We start from the raw sequence: 27,084 nt of genomic DNA on the forward strand, positions 1-27,084 counted from the left end.
TTCCAGACCGAGCAGCACGAGCGGACGCATTATAGGCCTTACAAACAAGGCGATCAGTCCTGTCACACTCCCTCCGTGGGCAGTGTGGGTCTGCAGTCAACCTCGGTGGTCCAGCGGAAGTCAGAACAGCTATCTCCCTTTCTACAGGCGGCATATCCCCCAACCCGGTCTGCGGTGGGTATGACGCCCTAGCCAGCTTCCTGCAACCTGCGTTAAACTGACAAGGTTTTCTCGGAGACTACCAGGTTTTCCTCAACAATTGGCAGGAATCATCTGCCGCAGGGAGGGACACCAACAAGTGAAGCGACACCTCATGGCTGTTTGCAATGAATCCTAGTATGTATTACTAAATTTTAGGCAAGGCAAGGCAACTTTACATTAGTCTGTTGTCTTGTATGTTGAATCTTGTCTTGTTATATGTTATGTGTGGACCCCATGAAGAGTAGTTGGTGTCTTCTGCATCAGCTAATGGGGATCCAAATAAAATCGATAAATCCATATCTAGCTATCTGTCTGTCTGTCTGTCTGTCTGTCTGTCTGTCTGTCTGTCTGTCTGTCTGTCTGTCTGTCTGTCTGTCTGTCTGTCTATTGTTTCTCTAGTGCCAGTGGAACAGCCTTGGGGATTGACCCTACCCTTGACCACAGACCACCTCGGGGGCTGTCAGACATCCTGGTAGCAATTGCCTGTCCTGGTGGTAGATACACCATAATGCCTACCATCGAAATAGGTCACATACATACTACACACTTTAATATACTTTGGCATATATAGATGTCCAAAATGAAAAATATATACTATATTGTCAATTTTTTCTGAAAATAGACAATCATATTTTCAATAACTGTTTTGACAAAGTAGGTTTTGCCGGTGTTTGATGGTCCTGCTACTACCATGCTGAACGGTTGTTGAAGCCTGGGGTCAAACATATTGTTCCCCAAAGCCAACTTAGCACCCTTCTTGCCCCCTCTGATGGGATGGATACTTTGTGACAAAAACCATTAAACATTCAACATTTAACATACGATACATGACATTCTTTATTAACATATTAATCGGGTACATATACAAATCATCGTTACAAAACAGACTGATGACACCAGCATATAATGCACAAAAATAATACAAAAAACAAATAAAAAACAACAATGAACCAAAACATTAGTCTTTACAAAACTCGTAACCCTTCTTTATCACTACGGGTGATAGCCTAATAGCTAATATCCATAAGTAAGTGTGGCGTTATCATGAAAGACCCTATGTTTGTTGTAAACCACGCACGGACGTTGAACTACCATTGCGTTTGTAAGCAGTAACCTCTTGTTATCTTGAAACATCTACCATCAAGAAAATCTGCAGGGGTGGACATTTCCTTATGTTTACTATCCTCTGTGTCCTGCAAGAGTAATTGATTTGTAATACCTCGTCACCAAAACGTCCATCTTGCTCCAGCACTTCTCTCACTGTTTGACCTTTGTATCCATACACAGTAACCTCATCCACTAACTTTCTCAGTGCAACATTTTTCATAACCTTAGTAGGAATGTTAGTACCGCCAGTTTTCACATCAAATATTACCATCTCTCCACGATTTTCCTTTTTGTCCTTACTGCTTGTGGTGGTTGTCTGGTTCTCTGATGTACATAATTGCCAGGGTTTCAATGCCAATCTCGGTCATTTTGTGGCATGGAAAATGCATACTAATAGCTCTTTTGTTAGATGTTAAAATAACAAGATCGTTGCCTTGGTTTTTGGAAGCCTTGTCTTTAAACCTATCACTGGTCTGAAGTGATTCATACATAGTCCCTGCCTTCTTGCATACAACATTATACGGATCTTCCTTCCCATACTTGTAAGAAAATTGATGTCCGTGCAGTTCTTTGGCCTACGAAAGAAACATAATGTGATGGAAGAAACAGATTATGACGTCTGAATGAAATAACATTTTCAAAATAACTTAACAGCAGGAATGCAGAGAGTATTCACGATACAATAGCTCTGTGAAATTAGATACTTTGTGCAAAATAAATGTAAGAAAATAGTTAGCTTACAGTTAAAAATAAATGGTTGCAGGCTAATGGTTATTATGTTCTTGTTAAGAATAGTCTTTATCTCATGTCATGCGGTACCTTTTCCCTCCGGTTCCCCAGAGTGTTCATCATACATTTCCTTTTTCAAATCCATTATCCCGGGTGGCTGTGGCCCTCTGGGATGAGGGACAGCCAGATTTAGCTGCAGAACATAGTTGTAGTTGATTCCATAATAAATACACAAACAACTACAAACTTACACTCTATACTGTCAACAAATACATTATTTTGTGATTGTGTTATTCTTATGTGTCTAGTAGACGCATAAGACCAGACACTACTATCCTAGTAGTCTGGTCGCTGCTAGGTTTAATGTCGACTAGCTGCTACCGTTCTGGCAGGTGTTTCAGATTTCTAAAACATTGATTTGTATAAAGACAACTGTGATGAATGAATGAATGAAATGATGCTGTATCTTCTTTTCCACCAGTTTCAAACAAAGACAGGTTGAGAGGTACTGTCACTGTCAGAGCAGCTTGTCACAGGTCCATGCAGAAGAATGAAAAACCACACAGCTTGAGCGTAGGCTATGTTCAGGGATGGGTTTGTTAAATTGTCTGTTTCAGTTCAATGACTGTACAGAATCGACACACATCAAGCCTCTCAGAATGAATATATTTACACTGCAACTGCTTTCATTTGGCCACCAGCATGTTCTCAACTATGTAAACACCATATTCACAAATACAACACATTCTTCTGAGACACTTGATAAATGGCTATGGTCTACCTGTTAGTGAAAGAAGGTAATTTGTGCAAAGTTGATTGACAGTAAATATTTCTATCGACACATATTTGGTATACCTCTACTCGTATGGTTAACAATTTTTGTATACTAAACACACACACACTATACCGATAAAATCATGAGGACACTTGCCATGACATTACATTCGAAAGCTATATATATGGGTTTCCTCCCCTTTTGCAATTGCTACTACTTGCAACTATTGACACCCTGTAGTGGCAGGCATTCCAGTACTGAGCAATATATGTTTATTGTGGTAGACTTGTAGGAAGCCCCTTGTCTTAATTTAGTGGTATCTGTTCTGCCAACTGTCCAATTGTCTCTTTGTGTATTGTATACAGATAGTGCTTCGTGATTCAGATCCCGTCATCATGACCTCAAGTCAGTGTTCATGCAAAGCTGGCACAGCAGTATGCAATCACACTGCTGCACTGCTCTTTCAGACAGCTCATTACTCCGAGCTCAATATCCAGGTTGTCCCCCCTGTTCATGCCTGTACAGAAATGGAACAACAATGGCACAAGCCCAGAACTGCAGTAAGGGTTGAGGCAAATGCACTGTATATGTATGTAATAGTTAGGCTATGTGTGCTGCAATAAAATAGTAATTTGCTAAAATAAAGTATAGTGATCTAAGGTTAGAAGCATTAGAGGTGTAGCGTAATATAATGGCGACTCTTTACTTCATAAGGGAGTAAAACCCGGGCCTGTAAACAGCATGATTGTTACAAGACCCAGGCTTAACAGGTGCATGGAAGGAGGAATCAGGTGAGGTGTAGTCACTGAGGTCATACATGTAAACATTAGCTGGGGCACAGCAGGTTATGATTTGTAACAATATCACTGTATTTGGAGGTCACGAGCAGTTACTGAAACCATTAGACTATGCATACCACATATTTTACTTTTATAATTGGAACCTTTTCATAGTAGAATATTACCTTTACCACTTTGTTTCATAGAAGTACACTCTCCAAGGGTGTGCATGGGCACCCTTTTGATATTGGGCTGCTATGCATTGAGGACACATACGAGGACTTTGCTATAGAAGAGAGGCCCCTCATAGCAACTATGGCAATAAGTCCTGAGAAAACGCTGGTGGAGACATCATTTGGCTTAGCCCAAAAGGGAAGTGTTCTGTCTTATCAGCAGCCTATACTACCCACTAAAGTGATCACAATCCACATGGATGCTCCACCTTTCCCAAAGTTACCCATTGATGACTATCAGCTTCCCCCGACAGACATGCTGGAGTTATCACTACGAACAACAGACGAACAAAATTTTCATCTGAAAAGTTTGACTGTTACATTAGAAATGACCAGAAAGATTGAAGAGGCAACCAGAGAGCAGGGTGGAAATGTGGAGTGGCATCAGCTGCGCAGGAGTAGAATAACCTCCTCTCACTTTAGAGAGTTGTGTTTTGTGAGGGGAGAAGGCTCAGCACAGTCACTGGCTGAACGCATGCTGAAGGGAACAAGGCAGACAGCAGAGATGAAAAGAGGTGCACACACACACACACACACACATAACTGTCCATTTCTAAATGAAATTAACCGTTACCTTTCAATGACATCAATCTCCTAATTACAATAATTTGCATTATGATCACTGTATTGCGATCATTCAACTCAAATTTAGAAACATCTTCTATTCAAACAGGTGCAGATATGGAGTTCACAGCAGCTGAAGAATACAGCAAAATCAGGAACGTGAACTACATGCCTACAGGCCTAATTATTCACCCTGATGCCCCATGGCTAGGCACCTCACCAGATGGCCTTGTATTTGACCCTCTTGCACAGCCACCTTTTGGCCTAGGTGAGATCAAGTGCCCCAATGTTAACAGCTATGTAGATTGCAAGTACCTTAACATGAAAGAGGGAACACTGCTCTTAAAAGAATCACACACATATTACTGGCAGGTGCAGGGGCAACTTATGCTTACTGGAATGACATGGTGTGATTTTGTCATTTGTGCCCAAGAAGACATGCTGGTCCAACGAATAGTTGTTGACCCAGAGGTCACAAAAGTAATTAGACAGAAGGCAGACGAGTTCTTTTTCAAGATTTACATGCCCAAGTACCTGACCAGACGTCAGGTACTGAGCACAACATTTAATTGACAATCATTTTCATTAAAATCATTTTCTGTTTCAATCATTTTTCATGTATTTACAATAGGTAGAATGGGTTGGGGGGGGGGGGCTGCTAAACAACATTGTCAAAATAACAACTAAAACAAGAACAGTTAAAGAATTTGTGCAATTTGAACTTTACAATATTTTAAAAAAAAATTATGACAACGTAGTTAAGGCGGCAGGCGTGTGTTGCTTAGGCGGCCGCCTAAGCTGTAAAGTGCTGTGGGAAACCCTGGGTAAATTAGATCATCTATTTGGCCCACGCCTTGACCAGTGGTTTGTTCTGATAATTAGATAGAAGGCAGGCTACTGCGAAAAGCTGGTTGATACTACCATTAATAGTCAAAGGGATGATGGAATCGAATAATTTATTTTGTTTTATGCGCCTAATCACTCTCTCCACGTGTATTCTCAGCCTGGCAATTTCCTGAGTAGCTAAAACATCTTCACGAGACAGCTGAGAGTTCCTTCCCAGAAAAGGTGGTCTGTGTACTTTGCCCGGTACTAAATCATCAATTGAAAAGCCTTTCTCAACCATTACAGCCATGTTTTCATCTAGTAGAGGGATGATTCCAGATTGCTTGAACAGTTCTTTATCGCTAATGGAACCAGAGTACAGTGTTGACACAAAGGTGACAGCACCGTGCGGGGACACACCAATCATTCCCTTTACTGTGGTATGAGACTTATACTGGGAGTACATCTCACTCTGCAAAAGGAGCGAGGAAGGCGTCTGACATTTTAGTTCAGTGCAGTCTACTATCACCTGTGTGTCAGAGTACTTTTCAAACACGTCAGGCATCATGGCACGGACTGCATCAGGGGACATCCAAATGCCCACAGCACCCAAAACTGTGTAGAGAAAATTAGCCCAGGTCCTAATTGTTCTACTAACAGTTGATTGATGTACGTTGAAGCGGTCCGCTAGATCCCTCTCCTTCAGACCCAGAGACAGATAGACCAGAAAGAGGAACAGCTCATCAATCAGCGGTAGACAGCGGTTCTGTTAGTAAGAATGTTCAAAGAAAGAAGTACATTGTGTAAGACAAATGTGTTTGTAACAGCATAGCACTACATCGAAAATATTCAAAGTCAAAGTGGCTTTATTGTCGTACTTCACATGTCAAGATATACAAAGGAATCAAGATGACGTTTCCCACTCTGCAAAAATGCAGTTCGTAATAGCAGCATAAGACTAAGATCTTTGTGACATTGACAGTGCAGAATGACAGTCAGTAAGTAAGTATACACAATGTACAATATGGACATGGTATGTACAGTAGGTATAGAGGAAGGGCAGCAGTGTACAGTGCAAGGGGACTAGCTGTAATAGTGCAAGCATGTGGCTGGGGAGTGAGGGGAGAGAATTTATCATTCTAACCGCTTGGTGTATGAAACAGAGTCTGGTGGAGCAGCTGTGGAGGATCCTGTACCTTCTCCTAGAAGGCAGGAGGCTGAACAGACTGTGTGCGGGGTGGCTGGTGTTGCTCGCGATTCACAACATAGACAAACAGAAAATCAGATGGTCTACTTACTGGTCTACGTGGTGGGTCAGCAGTCTCATCAGGAACTGTGGTTGACGAAGACTGTCCAACACGGACAATTCTCCTACTGACAGGTTCAACCTGATGCAACCAAAATGCATTGAAATGGCGGTAGCTGGCAAATCTGGGGGGGGGGGGGGGGGTGCAATTGTAAGAACATGTTGGATTGGAGCCATACATCATGAGCAGATTTCTATCCTTTATTGATCAAGTAACTGTCTGGGCCACACAAAATACAATTTTCGGGGGTATTGATCAAGTAGAAAAATAGAATAGAATAGAAAATATCACTGCAACATACTTCAACTATCTTGTAGGCATAGCTTTTGGATTTTGAGACGTCTTATTAATCACAGATTCAATAACTTTTAACACACAATACATATACATATATGTGCATAAAATGTGGACTATGTTGATTGCCATGTGAAATTAGCACAACTAGTAGCTTCCTGTGTAGTGAAGCTTTATTGACAGAATAACTGGCACACACAGAAGGAGTAGCAGAATTCACTGAAGTGAATTAACGTTTCCTACCTCGTGTAAAACCTGATGTCCTCATCGGAGGTCTTGTATCTTTCAAGTCCAAACTTCTGCCCCAATGAAACCTCCTCCAGTCGCCTCTGTAGCTCTATGATGACCTGCTGCTGTGCGTGGAATTTTTCGTGGGCCAGGTCCATAAATGCAGGTTCTGGTCTGCTATCGTAGTCGTGACACAAAGCCACGCTGGCATCGATCGGCACCTCACCCTCATCCTCATCCTCCTCCTCCTCTTGCCGCTGTGTCCTTTGCCACACGCTTGGCCGAGTGACCGGCAGGTTGTAGTTGTTCCAGGCGAACAACAACGGAATCGCCCCGGGTTTCAAACGGCGTCGGCCACCTTCAACGACATCTTCTGGCATAAAATGCCGACTGCAGACAGTGGTGTGTCTCCTTATAACGAATTTATCACGCCTAATGTTTCGGACCCATATCGCCCTAACTGACTCATCCTTTGGAAACTGGTGGAAACTTACGCTAGAGTTAAATTTCCCCGACACAGAACAGCTCGGCACACAACAAAAACTGCTGTTCAGATGTTGCCGTTTCTGGTATTTTAACATTTTAATCACACGAAATAGAATACTAAATACTAAATAGAATACACTAAAGCGAAACTTAGAAGTTACCAGGAGATCACCTACCGCTGCAGTCAACCAGTGTACGGAAGTGAAAAGCGGAAATGATTAGACCCGTTTACACCTGTTTTCCGGTTCGAACGCTGGGCGCTCCGCATAACCCCTATTCCCCGACGGGGAGTCAGGGAATTTTACTCACAGTGCCGAACACATTCGACCTGGCGTTATTTGAGATGCATGAGGCGTCTGTGAGCAAGACGAGGCCATTGATAACTTGACGAGTTTAACGAAATTGAACCCACTATTCACTCTGGTACACTTTTTAGTTTGTGTCAGGATGGCCGATCGGTCTATGGTTCTGCAATCAGGTCGCTGTCTCGTCTGGAAGAGTGGGTTTGAGTCCCACTTCTGAAGGGAGTTTTGAGGTCATGTTGGGCAAAATAACCTGCTGAGCACATCACATGTACATTATAAATATAGCTAACTCCTACCCCAGCCTGATGAGCACATCACATGGCAGTCACATTACAATATAGTCAACTTTTAACACATAACACAAACATGATAATATAGTCAGGTCAAGGCCAGAGCCAAGGCCCCATTTCCCAAGCAGGCAAATGGTAGACACTAACGGGAGAGCCACATTAATTCATCACACAAGAGATACTTCGAGCACACAAGAGATACTTCGAGAACAAAGGAGACACTGAGGAGCTCTTCCCCGTTAGTATGAACACAAGAAGATACACTTGCATACACCAGGGCCTGCGAGCCAAGGTCAAGCAAAAACACACAGAACCACACACACCTCAAACGCACACACCTCATCGAGAGGAGGATACAGCATAAAACTGTATCACACAGAGACTCTTCACCTTCTTCTGAAGCAGACCTTCCACGGAGGCGAAGCTCCGGACGAACCATCAGCGCTGATTAGGGACTTAGACATATTCGATTTCTCACGCTTTATGACTCTGTATAACCGTTGCCACTTTACTTAATAAATCCAAGGTCCTCGTGCCGACAGACTTTATTACCTCTCCGTCTCATTTCATCTGGTCCAGTAACTAGACAGACCGTTTTTCCCAACAATTTGGTGACCTCCGACGTGATTTTTTCTGAATTGAACACGCAACTGGGAAACGAGAGACGGAGAGCGGCACGACCTCGAGACCCCGGAGCACCGGACCGATTCCTGCAGTCTCACCTCGCGCGCGCCCAACAAAAGGTAGGCAGAACCTGTTGATAAAATCCAAACTCTGCATAGTTATATAGGAACCACATTAGGAGGTGAGACTGTGAGAGCGGTTCGCTACGGGATATCTCGTGGGGACGAATAGAACTGCATCCCAGCATTGCCCCATAAACCCGATTGACCCTGAACGCGTGACAAATCGAATATCGGCTCGTTGCATGGTGAAAGAATACCCTCGAGACCATAGGGCCTATAAGAATCGGTCATAGTGATACAAGACTACCGATGGCCGAGTAATGTATGCCTGGGCCAAGAATGGAACCCGGAGGGATGCCTGGGCCGCGGGTGGAACCCAGAGGGAATGAGAAGAAAAAACTAGGGCCTATAATAATCGGTCATAGTGATACAAGACTACCGATGGCCTAGTAATAAATGCCTGGGCCAAAAGTGGAACCCGGAGGGATGCCTGGGCCGCGGGTGGAACCCAGAGGGAATGAGAAGAAAAAACTAGGGCCTATAATAATCGGTCATAGTGATACAAGACTACCGATGGCCTAGTAATAAATGCCTGGGCCAAAAGTGGAACCCGGAGGGATGCCTGGGCCGCGGGTGGAACCCAGAGGGAATGAGAAGAAAAAACTAGGGCCTATAATAATCGGTCATAGTGATACAAGACTACCGATGGCCTAGTAATAAATGCCTGGGCCAAAAGTGGAACCCGGAGGGATGCCTGGGCCACGGGTGGAACCCAGAGGGAATGAGAAGAAAAAACTAGGGCGTATAAGAATCGGTCATAGTGATACAAGACTACCGATGGCCTAGTAATAAATGCCTGGGCCAAAAGTGGAACCCGGAGGGATGCCTGGGCCGCGGGTGGAACCCAGAGGGAATGAGAAGAAAAAACTAGGGCCTATAAGAATCGGTCATAGTGATACAAGACTACCGATGGCCAAGTAATGAATGTGTATTAAATAATTCTATGTGGTAAGAAGGTTAGAGTCCTTTATCAGGGTTAGAGTCCCTTCGCAGAGGAAACAGTATGCCTGGGGCACGAGTGACACACAGAGAGACAGTGTGTGTATGCGCGAGTGAGAGAGAGAGAGAGACGGGGTGGCTGTGTGTGTGTGTGTGTAAGAGGCCCAGAGAGAGAAAGAAGAGAACGAGCGTATCTGTGGGCCGGCTAAATATAGAAATAAATCAATCAATGATAACCCGGGTGTGTGTGTGCAGCGTTTGCTTGCTTTGTTAGGCTCAACGCTATGTGTGCAGCGCTTGCTTGCTTTGTTATGCTCAACGCTATTTTGCCGTGTCTGATGATTGTGGGCGCGGGAGACAGAACGCGAGGTCTGTTGATATGTTTCTGTGTGCGTCTGTGGGAGACAGAATGAGAGGTCCGTTGATATGTTTCTGTGTGCGTTTAGAGGAGACAGAGTGAGAAAGGCTGTGTGCGTCTCTGTGCGCGTGTACGCAAGAGGTGATGTTTCTGTGTGTGCGTTTGGAGGAGACAGAATGAGAAAGGTCTGTTTAGGTGTGTGTGTGAGAGGGAGCGAGAGAGATAGCAAGGAGAGATAGCAAGGAGAGCTAAAGTCGAAGGACGATCGAGAGGGACCATTTTTCCCTCTAGACAGTTGGAGGTAGCGATAGAGTGCGTGTTTTTCTAACAATGAACGGTTGTTTCAGGACCACGAGAAGGGACTCTGTTGAGTTTTCAGGCCCGGGGTGTAATCCCCTTTCCCATATGTGTAGTCCTCCCATTTGAGGTCCCCGTCCACCATATTTGAAGTCCTCTACTCCACCTCATGTTGTAGTTCCCCTCCCTAGAATTGTATGGAAGTTAGAACCTGTGAGGGTGTTTTGGTTCGGCCTGACGAGGCCTGTACCAATTTCGGTGGTCAGCTTCTTAGTTTTGTGTATATATAAATTTGGAAAGGGGGAGCAGTATTAAGTTATATATAATAAAGTGAAAAGTTATTTGTGAATGAAGGGACAGAAGGATCTTTTTCGATTCTTTTCACCCAACGTGGGAGGGAGACACCCTTATCTGTTGTCTTGCAGCAAACAGCACCCCGTACTGAGGAGGGAGAGAGAGCGTGTTCTCCTGAAGGAGGGAGAGAGTCACAGGGAGACACACAGTGGATATTCACATTATGGCTAATTTGTTTTAGTTTTAGTTTTGTTTTTTGTCTTCCTAGGACAACAGTTATCATTCATGATGATGAACATCGAAGTTCATGAGGAGGTTATAAGGACAATAACGTTGATACTTTAATAGGACAACAGTGATGATAATCTAATGCAATTGGACTAAAGAAGGTGTTGCTATTAACTAAGTGATTAATATTATTTTCACACAGGAAAGAATAATTGAATAAATATGGATATGATTAAAGAAGGAGAATAATAATAAAATAAAGTAATCTTGATAAACTGTACAAGTAGGACTACACCTATTAAAATATGGGGTATATCTCTTTGGTCAAGGATGACAGGTGGATTAGCGCTACATCTGCTGGGAAGGGATCCTACATGCTATGTTGTCAATTTGGATTCGGAAGTAGTGGGTTTACCTTTCAAATGCCACTACTGCTGCTGCTACACTTTAATAATTTTAACTCTGATAAATTACCTTTTGTTTTATAGTTTCCCTGATGTGTATCCAATACGCACACACTTGGCTGCATAGGGCAGATGGGGCTGAAGACTCTGTCTCCATCCCTCCACTTTGCGATCTATACTACCATATGGGTGGGGGTTGATTGTATTCCAGGTATGGCATCCTGCAGCGAGCCAGTATGGAAGGCTGGTTAGCCAACGACGGGTAAGATCCCACCTTGACACCCGGGACGACCTAAGGCAGGCACAGTCACGATTACTTGGCAGAGTCGCTGTGGGCACTGGCTCACTTGATCATGAAGTGACGAGCTGCAACAATCATGGGAAGTGCCGGGTGGGGTGTAGGGTGGAGGAGAAACAGGAGTCAGATATGTCAGCTCTGGCAGCAGAGGTGGTCTTGGAACGGGGCATGTCGCGTTTTATTTTATTTTTACCTTTGTGGTATAGAAGACCACTAACGCATGTACGTTTTTTCGGTTTAGTGCATGACTTTGGAACAGCGTGGTTTCAGGCTGCTGATGGTAAACCCACCCATATTGGGCTTTGGTTTTGGACACACTGGTTCGATTTCCCTTCCCAAAAGATTGGCTTTAATTTGCTGATGGTTAAGGTTAGACGTTTCGACGTTGGTTGCACCAACGGCGTTCTTAGATTTGCTTATCATTTAATGCGCATGGTTTTGACCATTGCCCAAGGGGGGAGGTATTGAGAAAAAATAAATAAATAAATAAATAATAATAATAATTAGAAAACAAGGTTTTTCTTCACCATACTTGCAAACAATGATTGACATCCAGCTAAATGAGTGTGAAATACAGTGTTCAACAGATGGGTAGAAGCAGTCCCATCAAAAGACCAAAGTGCGACTACAGTAATCAAGTTTCGGACTAGAGAAGTCATGACAAGGTTTGGAATTCCGTCAGAAATAAGCTCAGACAAAACGTTTATTCAGAGAACACTCAAACAAGTGATTCAACATTTGCATGTCAAATAAAGACTAGATTACGCCCCAATCCTCAACCACAAGGTATGGTGGAAAGAGTGAATGGGACGCTCAAGACAAAAAATTAACAACATTTGTGCAAGCACTAAATTGAATTGATGCACTACCACTGACACTAATGAGTTATCGCATGACAACTAACAGAACGACACATCTAACCCCGCATGAAATGCTTAAGGGTCGACCCATGCCTTCACTTAACATTCAAGGGTCCCAAAAGGGACTTCCATTAGAGTAATTAGAAATAGAATTAAGGAAAATATGTTTGAACATCTAACTGTTGTACATAAGTTTGTAATTCCAGCAAGAGAAACACAAAGTTCCAGGGCCAGAGGAGGAGCCAGATGCAGACACGCCCGGAGCCGACCAACTACCCAAGGATGATGCAATCAGATTTCGGCAGGGTTTGAATCAGTCCTGTTTTGGTGGTCCACTATTAACAAAAATGTTGATTGGATAAATAGTATATACTATAATCAGCAACGTTTTGTCAATTTTTCCACGGCTAAGGTCAAGGGACTATATAGATATAGATATGCTATTGGCAGAGCAAGGAGGGGTGTGTGGGATGATAAAGACGACATGTTGTACTTTTATCCCCAATAACACAGCACCGGATGGGTCGGTGGCCAGGGTGCTGGCAGGGTTACAGTCCCTCAGATTAGATTTGGCAGAGAGAATTCCGGCATTAATGACCCCTTCACAGGATGGATGGAGAGCCCAATGAGCGATGGGCGCTACAGGTGCAGCAGGTGCCATCCAAGCTTACCTGGGGATCGAGTATACACCGGAGAGTTTGGACGAGGGACCACCAGAGGGGCCCGACCTGATCCGGCTGGAGAACATGGTGGGCTGCCCCATTCCCGTCCCCGCCAACGGCACCACCCCCCTCCCACTTGATGCACCCACGTCGCCCGGACCAGGGATCTGCGTTCCGGTACCAGGGGCTGCGGCCCGTTCCCTTAAGGCTTGAGGGCGCCCCTGGCTGTATTCGCTTCTGTACGCTCCACTGTTTTTAGCCGCTCCCATATCTATGCCCGCGTCTACGCAACCGCCGCCGGGAACGCAAATGTTGTTGTTTATATCGCTGTCCCACTAGATGGAGCTCGGGGATACACACGGGCGAGATTCCAGGGGCCTTGATTGCCCGTTTATCAGATGAGGTCCTGAGCGCAGTTGAATAAAAGGGTCTAATGCTCAGGTGGCGCCTTGCGACCACCTGCCCATGATGACGTTCAGGGCTATTCCGTGGTTTCAGTTGTTCCCGTGCCCCGGGCCTACCCTGGATACCCCATGCGTGTGCTTGCTTATTGTTACACGACCAGTTAACTCCTCCTCACATCCTTAGGGTGTGGTCATCTAGGGATGGGTTGAGGGGGATTGCCATTCGTTGTGTACCTCATATCTTTCTGATATTATTATTATTATTATTTAGGGACACGTTTAATGGTTACATTTCTTTCCTGTGATTGTTATTGTGTAGTGTTTGTGTGGTTGTTGCATTTTGTTTATATCGTTATTGTTTACTGTTAGTTTTGTTGTTGCATTTTGTTGTTGTTGTTATGGTTTGGTGTTGGTTTTGTTGTGTATCATCTGCTGCCAGTATTGTTGGTATTGTCTGCTCGCGATGTAAGGCCGGGGTGGATGCCACCCCCTAGGTGGGGTGTGTATGGCATACCCATGTCTGAAGCATGGGTGGCGTTTCTCCCACGTGGTTCCCCATACACCCGGTCCAGCGAGTTGTTTGAGTCCCATGCTCATGGTTGTTTGTTTTTATGATCATTTTGCCTTCTTTCTGTTATTTCTAAAAATGTTATGATGATAGTCCCGCGCTGGAGTCCTATCCCTCGTACCCCTAATGAGTAAAAGTCGTCTTGCGACGACTTGAGGGGGATATGTTGGGCAAAATAACCTGCTGAGCACATCACATGTACATTATAAATATAGCTAACTCCTACCCCAGCCTGATGAGCACATCACCTGGCAGTCACATTACAATATAGTCAACTTTTAACACATAACACAAACATGATAATATAGTCAGGTCAAGGCCAGAGCCAAGGCCCCATTTCCCAAGCAGGCAAATGGTAGACACTAACGGGAGAGCCACATTAATTCATCACACAAGAGATACTTCGAGCACACAAGAGATACTTCGAGAACAAAGGAGACACTGAGGAGCTCTTCCCCGTTAGTAGGAACACAAGAAGATACACTTGCATACACCAGGGCCTGCGAGCCAAGGTCAAGCAAAAACACACAGAACCACACACACCTCAAACGCACACACCTCATCGAGAGGAGGATACAGCATAAAACTGTATCACACAGAGACTCTTCACCTTCTTCTGAAGCAGACCTTCCATGGAGGCGAAGCTCCGGACGAACCATCAGCGCTGATTAGGGACTTAGACATATTCGATTTCTCACGCTTTATGACTCTGTATAACCGTTGCCACTTTACTTAATAAATCCAAGGTCCTCGTGCCGACAGACTTTATTACCTCTCCGTCTCATTTCATCTGGTCCAGTAACTAGACAGACCGTTTTTCCCAACAGTCACCTTACGAAAAGTGAAATCACTGACGTCAAGAACTATTTATTTCAGACAATCTGTTAAGTTAGGTTCGCCCTCTCAGTTTGATGTTCGGTGAGAGGTGACCATTCGCACACTGTGTTTAAGTTGCGTTTTAAGAATTCATAATAATTATGCACTATGCATTATTAGCCTGGAATCGAACCCGGGCCTCCCGCGTGGCAGGCGAGAATTCTACCACTGAACCACCAATGCTCACACTTAGTCACACTTTGGCTCACAAAATCCTCTCGAGACACATTTCCACCAGCAGGACTCAAAGTGCTTGCTCACATTAAGAAATACTAGAACGCCACAGCCCCTCATTAGTACAGTGGTCAGTATCCATTGGCCATGCATGAAACCAGGAATGTGAAGATTCTTGGTTTAGCTCAGTCTGAACGAAAAGAGCCAATTTGTTTTGGTCACACAAATGACCCAGCCTTATACCTTTGCCTGCAATCAGCCAGGGATTCAGCAGCAGGTGCACTACAATGCAGCCCAGATACTTTCCAATGTTGCAGACCAGGGCTTCATGCATGACAGGTAATTCTACCAATGAAACACCAACGCTTGTTGGCTCAAGAATTTGTGCCCCCAGAAATGAATTGGTCAGACTCACGTTTCCACCTGTAGACGTCAAAGTTCTTGGACGTGTTGAGGAACATGTGTATTCACAGTTTTCCTCGTTAGTATTGTGGTCAGCATTCCCGCCTGTCACGCGGGAGACCGGGGTTCAATTCCCTGACGGGGAGTAAGGGAAATTTACTCACAGTGCTGAACACATTCGACCTGGCGTTATTTGAGATGGATGAGGCGTCTGTGAGCAAGACGTGGCCATTAATAACTTGATGAGTTTAACGAAATTGAACCCACTATTCACTCTGGTACACTTTTTAGTTTGTGTCAGGATGGCCGATCGGTCTATGGTTCTTCAATCAGGTCGCTGTCTCGTCTGGAAGAGTGGGTTTGAGTCCCACTTCTGAAGGGAGTTTTGAGGTCACCTTACGAAAAGTGAAATCACTGACGTCAAGAACTATATATTTCAGACGATCTGTTAAGTTAGGTTCGCCCGCTCAGTTTGATGTTCGGTGAGAGGTGACCATTCGCACACTGTGTTTAAGTTGCGTTTTAAGAATTCATAATAATTATGCACAGCATTGGAGGGAATCGAACCCGGGCCTCCCGCGTGGCAGGCGAGAATTCTACCACTGAACCACCAATGCTCACACTTAGTCACACTTTGGCTCACAAAATCCTCTCGAGACACATTTCCACCAGCAGGACTCAAAGTGCTTGCTCACATTAAGAAATACTAGAACGCCACAGCCCCTCATTAGTACAGTGGTCAGTATCCATTGACCATGCATGAAACCAGGAATGTGAAGATTCTTGGTTTAGCTCAGTCTGAACGAAAAGAGCCAATTTGTTTTGGTCACACAAATGACCCAGCCTTATACCTTTGCCTGCAATCAGCCAGGGATTCAGCAGCAGGTGCACTACAATGCAGCCCAGATACTTTCCAATGTTGCAGACCAGGGCTTCATGCATGACAGGTAATTCTACCAATGAAACACCAACGCTTGTTGGCTCAAGAATTTGTGCCCCCAGAAATGAATTGGTCAGACTCACGTTTCCACCTGTAGACGTCAAAGTTCTTGGACGTGTTGAGGAACATGTGTATTCACAGTTTTCCTCGTTAGTATTGTGGTCAGCATTCCCGCCTGTCACGCGGGAGACCGGGGTTCAATTCCCTGACGGGGAGTAAGGGAAATTTACTCACAGTGCTGAACACATTTGACCTGGCGTTATTTGAGATGGATGAGGCGTCTGTGAGCAAGACGTGGCCATTAATAACTTGACGAGTTTAACGAAATTGAACCCACTATTCACTCTGGTACACTTTTTAGTTTGTGTCAGGATGGCCGATCGGTCTATGGTTCTTCAATCAGGTCGCTGTCTCGTCTGGAAGAGTGGGTTTGAGTCCCACTTCTGAAGGGAGTTTTGAGGTCACCTTACGAAAAGTGAAATCACTGACGTCAAGAACTATATATTTCAGACGATCTGTTAAGTTAGGTTCGCCCGCTCAGATTGATGTTCGGTGAGAGGTGACCATTCGCACACTGTGTTTAAGTTGCGTTTTAAGAATTCATAATAATTATGCACTGCATTGGAGGGAATCGAACCCGGGCCTCCCGCGTGGCAGGCGAGAATTCTACCACTGAACCACCAATGCTCACACTTAGTCACACTTTGGCTCACAAAATCCTCTCGAGACACATTTCCACCAGCAGGACTCAAAGTGCTTGCTCACATTAAGAAATACTAGAACGCCACAGCCCCTCATTAGTACAGTGGTCAGTATCCATTGACCATGGCATGAAACCAGGAATGTGAAGATTCTTGGTTTAGCTCAGTCTGAACGAAAAGAGCCAATTTGTTTTGGTCACACAAATGACCCAGCCTTATACCTTTGCCTGCAATCAGCCAGGGATTCAGCAGCAGGTGCACTACAATGCAGCCCAGATACTTTCCAATGTTGCAGACCAGGGCTTCATGCATGACAGGTAATTCTACCAATGAAACACCAACGCTTGTTAGCTCAAGAATTGTGCCCCCAGAAATGAATTGGTCAGACTCACGTTTCCACCTGTAGACGTCAAAGTTCTTGGACGTGTTGAGGAACATGTACTCACAGTGTTCCTCGTTAGTATAGTGGTCAGTATCCCCGCCTGTCACGAGGGTGACCGGGGTTCAATTCCCCGGCGGGGAGTCAGGTAATTTTACTCACAGTGCCGAACACATTCGACCTGGCGTTATTTGAGATGCATGAGGCGTCTGTGAGCAAGACGAGGCCATTGATAACTTGACGAGTTTAACGAAATTGAACCCACTATTCACCCTGGTACACTTTTTAGTTTGTGTCTGGATGGCCGATCGGTCTATGGTTCTGCAATCAGGTCGCTGTCTCGTCTGGAAGAGTGGGTTTGAGTCCCACTTCTGAAGGGAGTTTTGAGGTCACCTTACGAAAAGTGAAATCACTGACGTCAAGAACTATTTATTTCAGACGATCTGTTAAGTTAGGTTCGCCCTCTCAGTTTGATGTTCGGTGAGAGGTGACCATTCGCACACTGTGTTTAAGTTGCGTTTTAAGAATTCACAATAATTATGCACTGCATTGGCCTGGAATCGAACCCGGGCCTCCCGCGTGGCAGGCGAGAATTCTACCACGGAACCACCAATGCTCACATTTAGTCACACTCTGGCTCACAAAATCTTCTCGAGACACATTTCCACCTGCAGGACTCAAAGTGCTTGCTCACATTAAGAAATACTAGAACGCCACAGCCCCTCATTAGTACAGTGGTCAGTATCCATTGGCCATGCATGAAACCAGGAATGTGAGATTCTTGTTTAGCTCAGTCTGAACGAAAGAGCCAATTTGTTTTGGTCACACAAATGACCCAGCCTTATACCTTTGCCTGCAATCAGCCAGGGATTCAGCAGCAGGTGCACTACAATGCAGCCCAGATACTTTCCAATGTTGCAGACCAGGGCTTCATGCATGACAGGTAATTCTACCAATGAAACACCAACGCTTGTTGGCTCAGAATTTGTGCCCCCAGAAATGAATTGGTCAGACTCACGTTTCCACCTGTAGACGTCAAAGTTCTTGGACGTGTTGAGGAACGGGAATACACAGTGTTCCTCGTTAGTATAGTGGTCAGTATCCCCGCCTGTCACGCGGGAGACGGGGGTTCAATTACCTGACGGGGAGTAAGGGAATTTTACTCACAGTGCTGAACACATTCGACCTGGCGTTATTTGAGATGCATGAGGCGTCTGTGAGCAAGACGAGGCCATTGATAACTTGACGAGTTTAACGAAATTGAACCCACTATTCACTCTGGTACACTTTTTAGTTTGTGTCAGGATGGCCGATCGGTCTATGGTTCTGCAATCAGGTCGCTGTCTCGTCTGGAAGAGTGGGTTTGAGTCCCACTTCTGAAGGGAGTTTTGAGGTCACCTTACGAAAAGTGAAATCACTGACGTCAAGAACTATTTATTTCAGACGATCTGTTAAGTTAGGTTCGCCCGCTCAGTTTGATGTTCGGTGAGAGGTGACCATTCGCACACTGTGTTTAAGTTGCGTTTTAGGAATTCATAATAATTACGCACTGCATTGGCCGGGAATCGAACCCGGGCCTCCCGCGTGGCAGGCGAGAATTCTACCACTGAACCACCAATGCTCACATTTAGTCACACTTTGGCTCACAAAATCCTCTCGAGAGACATTTCCACCTGCAGGACTCAAAGTGCTTGCTCACATTAAAAAATACTAGAACGCCACAGCCCCTCATTAGTACAGTGGTCAGTATCCATTGCCATGCATGAAACCAGGAATGTGAAGATTCTTGGTTTAGCTCAGTCTGAACGAAAAGAGCCAATTTGTTTTGGTCACACAAATGACCCAGCCTTATACCTTTGCCTGCAATCAGCCAGGGATTCAGCAGCAGGTGCACTACAATGCAGCCCAGATACTTTCCAATGTTGCAGACCAGGCTTCATGCATGACAGGTAATTCTACCAATGAAACACCAACGCTTGTTGGCTCAAGAATTTGTGCCCCCAGAAATGAATTGGTCAGACTCACGTTTCCACCTGTAGACGTCAAAGTTCTTGGACGTGTTGTGGAACGTGTATTCACAGTGTTCCTCGTTAGTATAGTGGTCAGTATCCCCGCCTGTCACGCGGGAGACCGGGGTTCAATTCCCTGACGGGGAGTAAGCGAATTTTACTCACAGTGCTGAACACATTCGACCTGGCGTTATTTGAGATGCATGAGGCGTCTGTGAGCAAGACGAGGCCATTGATAACTTGACGAGTTTAACGAAATTGAACCCACTATTCACTCTGGTACACTTTTTAGTTTGTGTCAGGATGGCCGATCGGTCTATGGTTCTGCAATCAGGTCGCTGTCTCGTCTGGAAGAGTGGGTTTGAGTCCCACTTCTGAAGGGAGTTTTGAGGTCACCTTACGAAAAGTGAAATCACTGACGTCAAGAACTATTTATTTCAGACGATCTGTTAAGTTCGGTTCGCCCGCTCAGTTTGATGTTCGGTGAGAGGTGACCATTCGCACACTGTGTTTAAGTTGCGTTTTAGGAATTCATAATAATTATGCACTGCATTGGCCGGGAATCGAACCCGGGCCTCCCGCGTGGCAGGCGAGAATTCTACCACTGAACCACCAACGCTCAAATATACTCACACTTTGGCTCACAAAATCCTCTCGAGACACATTTCCACCTGCAGGACTCAAAGTGCTTGCTCACATTAAGAAATACTAGAACGCCACATCCCCTCATTAGTACAGTGGTCAGTATCCATTGGCCATGCATGAAACCAGGAATGTGAAGATTCTTGGTTTAGCTCAGTCTGAACGAAAAGAGCCAATTTGTTTTGGTCACACAAATGACCCAGCCTTATACCTTTGCCTGCAATCAGCCAGGGATTCAGCAGCAGGTGCACTACAATGCAGCCCAGATACTTTCCAATGTTGCAGACCAGGGCTTCATGCATGACAGGTAATTCTACCAATGAAACACCAACGCTTGTTGGCTCAAGAATTTGTGCCCCCAGAAATGAATTGGTCAGACTCACGGTTCCACCTGTAGACGTCAAAGTTCTTGGACGTGTTGAGGAACGTGTATGCACAGTGTTCCTCGTTAGTATAGTGGTCAGTATCCCCGCCTGTCACGCGGGAGACCGGGGTTCAATTCCCTGACGGGGAGTAAGGGAATTTTACTCACAGTGCTGAACACATTCGACCTGGCGTTATTTGAGATGCATGAGGCGTCTGTGAGCAAGACGAGGCCATTGATAACTTGACGAGTTTAACGAAATTGAACCCACTATTCACTCTGGTACACTTTTTAGTTTGTGTCAGGATGGCCGATCGGTCTATGGTTCTGCAATCAGGTCGCTGTCTCGTCTGGAAGAGTGGGTTTGAGTCCCACTTCTGAAGGGAGTTTTGAGGTCACCTTACGAAAAGTGAAATCACTGACGTCAAGAACTATTTATTTCAGACGATCTGTTAAGTTAGGTTCGCCCGCTCAGTTTGATGTTCGGTGAGAGGTGACCATTCGCACACTGTGTTTAAGTTGCGTTTTAGGAATTCATAATAATTATGCACTGCATTGGCCGGGAATCGAACCCGGGCCTCCCGCGTGGCAGGCGAGAATTCTACCCACTGAACCACCAACGCTCAAATATACTCACACTTTGGCTCACAAAATCCTCTCGAGACACATTTCCACCTGCAGGACTCAAAGTGCTTGCTCACATTAAGAAATACTAGAACGCCACAGCCCCTCATTAGTACAGTGGTCAGTATCCATTGGCCATGCATGAAACCAGGAATGTGAAGATTCTTGGTTTAGCTCAGTCTGAACGAAAAGAGCCAATTTGTTTTGGTCACACAAATGACCCAGCCTTATACCTTTGCCTGCAATCAGCCAGGGATTCAGCAGCAGGTGCACTACAATGCAGCCCAGATACTTTCCAATGTTGCAGACCAGGGCTTCATGCATGACAGGTAATTCTACCAATGAAACACCAACGCTTGTTGGCTCAAGAATTTGTGCCCCCAGAAATGAATTGGTCAGACTCACGGTTCCACCTGTAGACGTCAAAGTTCTTGGACGTGTTGAGGAACTTATATTCACAGTGTTCCTCGTTAGTATAGTGGTCAGTATCCCCGCCTGTCACGCGGGAGACCGGGGTTCAATTCCCTGACGGGGAGTAAGGGAATTTTACTCACAGTGCTGAACACATTCGACCTGGCGTTATTTGAGATGCATGAGGCGTCTGTGAGCAAGACGAGGCCATTGATAACTTGACGAGTTTAACGAAATTGAACCCACTATTCACTCAGGTACACTTTTTAGTTTGTGTCAGGATGGCCGATCGGTCTATGGTTCTGCAATCAGGTCGCTGTCTCGTCTGGAAGAGTGGGTTTGAGTCCCACTTCTGAAGGGAGTTTTGAGGTCACCTTACGAAAAGTGAAATCACTGACGTCAAGAACTATTTATTTCAGACGATCTGTTAAGTTAGGTTCGCCCGCTCAGTTTGATGTTCGGTGAGAGGTGACCATTCGCACACTGTGTTTAAGTTGCGTTTTAGGAATTCATAATAATTATGCACTGCATTGGCCGGGGAATCTAACCCGGGCCTCCCGCGTGGCAGGCGAGAATTCTACCACTGAACCACCAATGCTCACATTTAGTCACACTTTGGCTCACAAAATCCTCTCGAGAGACATTTCCACCTGCAGGACTCAAAGTGCTTGCTCACATTAAGAAATACTAGAACGCCACAGCCCCTCATTAGTACAGTGGTCAGTATCCATTGGCCATGCATGAAACCAGGAATGTGAGATTCTTGGTTTAGCTCAGTCTGAACGAAAAGAGCCAATTGTTTTGGTCACACAAATGACCCAGCCTTATACCTTTGCCTGCAATCAGCCAGGGATTCAGCAGCAGGTGCACTACAATGCAGCCCAGATACTTTCCAATGTGCAGACCAGGGCTTCATGCATGACAGGTAATTCTACCAATCAAACACCAACGCTTGTTGGCTCAAGAATTTGTGCCCCCAGAAATGAATTGGTCAGACTCACGTTTCCACCTGTAGACGTCAAAGTTCTTGGACGTGTTGAGGAACATGTATTCCCAGTGTTCCTCGTTAGTATAGTGGTCAGTATCCCCGCCTGTCACGCGGGAGACCGGGGTTTAATTCCCTGACGGGGAGTAAGGGAATTTTACTCACAGTGCTGAACACATTCGACCTGGCGTTATTTGAGATGCTGAGGCGTCTGTGAGCAAGACGAGGCCATTGATAACTTGACGAGTTTAAACGAAATTGAACCCACTATTCACTCTGGTACACTTTTTAGTTTGTGTCAGGATGGCCAATCGGTCTATGGTTCTGCAATCAGGTCGCTGTCTCGTCTGGAAGAGTGGTTTGAGTCCCACTTCTGAAGGGAGTTTTGAGGTCACCTTAACAAAAGTGAAATCACTGACGTCAAGAACTATTTATTTCAGACGATCTGTTAAGTTAGGTTCGCCCGCTCAGTTTGATGTTCGGTGAGAGGTGACCATTCGCACATTGTGTTTAAGTTGCGTTTTAGGAATTCATAATAATTATGCACTGCATTGGCCGGGAATCGAACCCTGGCCTCCCGCGTGGCAGGCGAGAATTCTACCACTGAACCACCAACGCTCAAATATACTCACACTTTGGCTCACAAAATCCTCTCGAGACACATTTCCACCTGCAGGACTCAAAGTGCTTGCTCACATTAAGAAATACTAGAACGCCACAGCCCCTCATTAGTACAGTGGTCAGTATCCATTGGCCATGCATGAAACCAGGAATGGAATATTCTTGGTTTAGCTCAGTCTGAACGAAAAGAGCCAATTTGTTTTGGTCACACAAATGACCCAGCCTTATACCTTTGCCTGCAATCAGCCAGGGATTCAGCGGCAGGTGCACTACAATGCAGCCCAGATACTTTCCAATGTTGCAGACCAGGGCTTCATGCATGACAGGTAATTCTACCAATGAAACACCAACGCTTGTTGGCTCAAGAATTTGTGCCCCCAGAAATGAATTGGTCAGACTCACGTTTCCACCTGTAGACGTCAAAGTTCTTGGACGTGTTGAGGAACGTGTATTCACAGTGTTCCTCGTTAGTATAGTGGTCAGTATCCCCGCCTGTGCCTGCGGGAGACCGGGGTTCAATTCCCTGACGGGGAGTAAGGGAATTTTACTCACAGTGCTGAACAACATTCGACCTGGCGTTATTTGAGATGCATGAGCGTCTGTGAGCAAGACGAGGCCATTGATAACTTGACGAGTTTAACGAAATTGAACCCACTATTCACTCTGGTACACTATTTAGTTTGTGTCAGGATGGCCGATCGGTCTATGGTTCTGCAATCAGGTCGCTGTCTCGTCTGGAAGAGTGGGTTTGAGTCCCCACTTCTGAAGGGAGTTTTGAGGTCACCTTACGAAAAGTGAATCACTGACGTCAAGAACTATTTATTGAGACGATCTGTTAAGTTAAGTTTGCCCGCTCAGTTGATGTTCGGTGAGAGGTGACCATTCGCACACTGTGTTTAAGTTGCGTTTTAGGAATTCATAATAATTATGCACTGCATTGGCCGGGAATCTAACCCGGGCCTCCCGCGTGGCAGGCGAGAATTCTACCACTGAACCACCAATGCTCACATTTAGTCACACTTTGGCTCACAAAATCCTCTCGAGAGACATTTCCACCTGCAGGACTCAAAGTGCTTGCTCACATTAAGAATACTAGAACGCCACAGCCCCTCATTAGTACAGTGGTCAGTAATCCATTGGCCATGCATGAAACCAGGAATGTGAAGATTCTTGGTTTAGCTCAGTCTGAAACGAAAAGAGCCATTTGTTTTGGTCACACAAATGACCCAGCCTTATACCTTTGCCTGCAATCAGCCAGGATTCAGCAGCAGGTGCACTACAATGCAGCCCAGATACTTTCCAATGTTGCAGACCAGGGCTTCATGCATGACAGGTAATTCTACCCATCAAACACCAACGCTTGTTGGCTCAAGAATGTGTTGCCCCCAGAAATGAATTGGTCAGACTCACGTTTCCACCTGTAGACGTCAAAGTTCTTGGACGTGTTGAGGAACATGTATTCCCAGTGTTCCTCGTTAGTATAGTGGTCAGTATCCCCGCCTGTCACGCGGGAGACCGGGGTTTAATTCCCTGACGGGGAGTAAGGGAATTTTACTCACAGTGCTGAACACATTCGACCTGGCGTATTTGAGATGCATGAGGCGTCTGTGAGCAAGACGAGGCCATTGATAACTTGACGAGTTTAACGAAATTGAACCCACTATTCACTCTGGTACACTTTTTAGTTGTGTCAGGATGGCAATCGGTCTATGGTTTCTGCAATCAGGTCGCTGTCTCGTCTGGAAGAGTGGGTTTGAGTCCCACATCTGAAGGGATTTTTGAGGTCACCTTACGAAAAGTGAAATCACTGACGTCAAGAACTATTTATTTCAGACGATCTGTTAAGTTAGGTTCGCTCCGCTCAGTTTGATGTTCGGTGAGAGGTGACCATAAATCGCACATTGTGTTTAAGTTTGCGTTTTTAGGAATTCATAATAATTATGCACTGCATTGGCCGGGAAATCGAACCCGGGCCTCCCGCGTGGCAGGCGAGAAGTCTACCACTGAACCACCAATGCTCACACGTAGTCACACTTTGGCTCACAAAATCCTCTCGAGACACATTTCCACCTCAGGACTCAAAGTGCTTGCTCACATTAAGAAATACTAGAACGCCACAGCCCCTCATTAGTACAGTGGTCAGTATCCATTGGCCATGCATGAAACCAGGAATGTGAATATTCTTGGTTTAGCTCAGTCTGAACGAAAGAAGCCAATTGTTTTGGTCACACAAATGACCCAGCCTTATACCTTGCCTGCAATCAGCCAGGGATTCAGCGGCAGGTGCACTACAATGCAGCCCAGATACTTTCCAATGTTTGCAGACCAGGGCTTCATGCATGACAGGTAATTCTCCAATGAACACCAACGCTTGTTGGCTCAAGAATTTGTGCCCCCAGAAATGAATTGGTCAGACTCAACGGTTCCACCTGTAGACGTCCAAAGTTCTTGGACGTGTTGAGGAACGTGTATCACAGTGTTCCTCGTTAGTATAGTGGTCAGTATCCCCGCCTGTCACGCGGGAGACCGGGGTTCAATTCCCTGACGGGGAGTAAGGAATTTTACTCACAGTGCTGAACAATTCGACCTGTGCGTTATTTGAGATGCATGAGGCGTCTGTGAGCAAGACGAGGCCATTGATAACTTGACGAGTTTAACGAAATTGAACCCACTATTCACTCTGGTACACTATTTAGTTTGTGTCAGGATGGCCGATCGGTCTATGGTTCTGCAATCAGGTTCGCTGTCTCGTCTGGAAGAGTGGGGTTTGAGTCCCCACTTCTGAAGGGAGTTTTGAGGTCACCTTACGAAAAGTGAAATCACTGACGTCAAGAACTATTTATTAGAGACGATCTGTTAAGTTAAGTTTGCCCGCTCAGTTTGATGTTCGGTGAGAGGTGACCATTCGCACACTGTGTTTAAGTTGCGTTTTAGGAATTCATAATAACTATGCACTGCATTGGCCGGGAATCGAACCCTGGCCTCCCGCGTGGCAGGCGAGAATTCTACCACTGAAACACCAATTCTCACATTTAGTCACACTTTGGCTCACAAATCCTCTCGAGAGACATTTCCACCCTGCAGGACTCACAAGTGCTTGCTCACATTAAGAAAATACTAGAACGCCACAGCCCCTCATATAGTACAGTGGTCAGTATCCATTGGCCATGCATGAAACCAGGAATGTGAAGATTCTTGGTTTAGCTCAGTCTGAACGAAAAGAGCCAATTTGTTTTGGTCACACAAATGACCCAGCCTTATACCTTTGACTGCAATCAGCCAGGGATTCAGCAGCAGGTGCACTACAATGCAGCCCAGATACTTTCCAATGTTGCAGACCAGGCTTCATGCATGACAGGTAATTCTACCAATGAAACACCAACGCTTGTTGGCTCAAGAATTTGTGCCCCAGAAATGAATTGGTCAGACTCACGTTTCCACCTGTAGACGTCAAAGTTTCTTGGACGTGTTGAGGAACATGTGTATTCACAGTTTTCCTCGTTAGTATTGTGGTCAGCATTCCGCCTGTCACGCGGGAGACCGGGGTTCAAATTCCCTGACGGGGAGTAAGGGAAATTTACTCACAGTGCTGAACACATTCGACCTGGCTTATTTGAGATGGATGAGGCGTCTGTGAGCAAGACGTGGCCATTAATAACTTGATGAGTTTAACGAAATTGAACCCACTATTCACTCTGGTAACACTTTTTAGTTTGTGTCAGGATGGCCGATCGTCTATGGTTCTTCAATCAGGTCGCTGTCTCGTCTGGAAGAG

General features: G+C 45.4%; 17 non-coding genes across 17 annotated transcripts; 6 read left to right on the forward strand and 11 right to left on the reverse strand.

Moving 5' to 3' along the window:
• Positions 1–15,166: 15,166 nt before the first annotated feature.
• On the reverse strand, positions 15,167–15,240 carry trnag-gcc (transfer RNA glycine (anticodon GCC)). Its single transcript has one exon. It is a non-coding gene; the product is annotated as a tRNA-Gly (tRNA).
• A 1,950-nt stretch (positions 15,241–17,190) lies between these two features.
• trnag-gcc (transfer RNA glycine (anticodon GCC)) lies at positions 17,191–17,260 on the reverse strand. The gene has a single exon. It is a non-coding gene; the product is annotated as a tRNA-Gly (tRNA).
• A 938-nt stretch (positions 17,261–18,198) lies between these two features.
• On the reverse strand, positions 18,199–18,269 carry trnag-gcc (transfer RNA glycine (anticodon GCC)). Its single transcript has one exon. It is a non-coding gene; the product is annotated as a tRNA-Gly (tRNA).
• A 934-nt stretch (positions 18,270–19,203) lies between these two features.
• Positions 19,204–19,274, reverse strand: trnag-gcc (transfer RNA glycine (anticodon GCC)). Its single transcript has one exon. It is a non-coding gene; the product is annotated as a tRNA-Gly (tRNA).
• A 463-nt stretch (positions 19,275–19,737) lies between these two features.
• trnad-guc (transfer RNA aspartic acid (anticodon GUC)) lies at positions 19,738–19,809 on the forward strand. The gene has a single exon. It is a non-coding gene; the product is annotated as a tRNA-Asp (tRNA).
• Positions 19,810–20,210: 401 nt separating this feature from the next.
• On the reverse strand, positions 20,211–20,281 carry trnag-gcc (transfer RNA glycine (anticodon GCC)). Its single transcript has one exon. It is a non-coding gene; the product is annotated as a tRNA-Gly (tRNA).
• A 465-nt stretch (positions 20,282–20,746) lies between these two features.
• Positions 20,747–20,818, forward strand: trnad-guc (transfer RNA aspartic acid (anticodon GUC)). The gene has a single exon. It is a non-coding gene; the product is annotated as a tRNA-Asp (tRNA).
• Positions 20,819–21,219: 401 nt separating this feature from the next.
• Positions 21,220–21,291, reverse strand: trnag-gcc (transfer RNA glycine (anticodon GCC)). The gene has a single exon. It is a non-coding gene; the product is annotated as a tRNA-Gly (tRNA).
• Positions 21,292–21,756: 465 nt separating this feature from the next.
• On the forward strand, positions 21,757–21,828 carry trnad-guc (transfer RNA aspartic acid (anticodon GUC)). Its single transcript has one exon. It is a non-coding gene; the product is annotated as a tRNA-Asp (tRNA).
• Positions 21,829–22,229: 401 nt separating this feature from the next.
• Positions 22,230–22,301, reverse strand: trnag-gcc (transfer RNA glycine (anticodon GCC)). Its single transcript has one exon. It is a non-coding gene; the product is annotated as a tRNA-Gly (tRNA).
• A 462-nt stretch (positions 22,302–22,763) lies between these two features.
• On the forward strand, positions 22,764–22,835 carry trnad-guc (transfer RNA aspartic acid (anticodon GUC)). Its single transcript has one exon. It is a non-coding gene; the product is annotated as a tRNA-Asp (tRNA).
• A 400-nt stretch (positions 22,836–23,235) lies between these two features.
• trnag-gcc (transfer RNA glycine (anticodon GCC)) lies at positions 23,236–23,306 on the reverse strand. The gene has a single exon. It is a non-coding gene; the product is annotated as a tRNA-Gly (tRNA).
• Positions 23,307–24,242: 936 nt separating this feature from the next.
• trnag-gcc (transfer RNA glycine (anticodon GCC)) lies at positions 24,243–24,313 on the reverse strand. Its single transcript has one exon. It is a non-coding gene; the product is annotated as a tRNA-Gly (tRNA).
• Positions 24,314–24,778: 465 nt separating this feature from the next.
• trnad-guc (transfer RNA aspartic acid (anticodon GUC)) lies at positions 24,779–24,850 on the forward strand. Its single transcript has one exon. It is a non-coding gene; the product is annotated as a tRNA-Asp (tRNA).
• A 405-nt stretch (positions 24,851–25,255) lies between these two features.
• On the reverse strand, positions 25,256–25,327 carry trnag-gcc (transfer RNA glycine (anticodon GCC)). The gene has a single exon. It is a non-coding gene; the product is annotated as a tRNA-Gly (tRNA).
• Positions 25,328–25,789: 462 nt separating this feature from the next.
• Positions 25,790–25,861, forward strand: trnad-guc (transfer RNA aspartic acid (anticodon GUC)). Its single transcript has one exon. It is a non-coding gene; the product is annotated as a tRNA-Asp (tRNA).
• A 403-nt stretch (positions 25,862–26,264) lies between these two features.
• trnag-gcc (transfer RNA glycine (anticodon GCC)) lies at positions 26,265–26,335 on the reverse strand. The gene has a single exon. It is a non-coding gene; the product is annotated as a tRNA-Gly (tRNA).
• Between the last annotated feature and the right edge of the window lie 749 nt (positions 26,336–27,084).

Source organism: Gadus chalcogrammus, chromosome 4 (assembly GCF_026213295.1).
Source record: "Gadus chalcogrammus isolate NIFS_2021 chromosome 4, NIFS_Gcha_1.0, whole genome shotgun sequence".
NCBI classification, from domain to species: Eukaryota; Metazoa; Chordata; class Actinopteri; order Gadiformes; family Gadidae; genus Gadus; species Gadus chalcogrammus.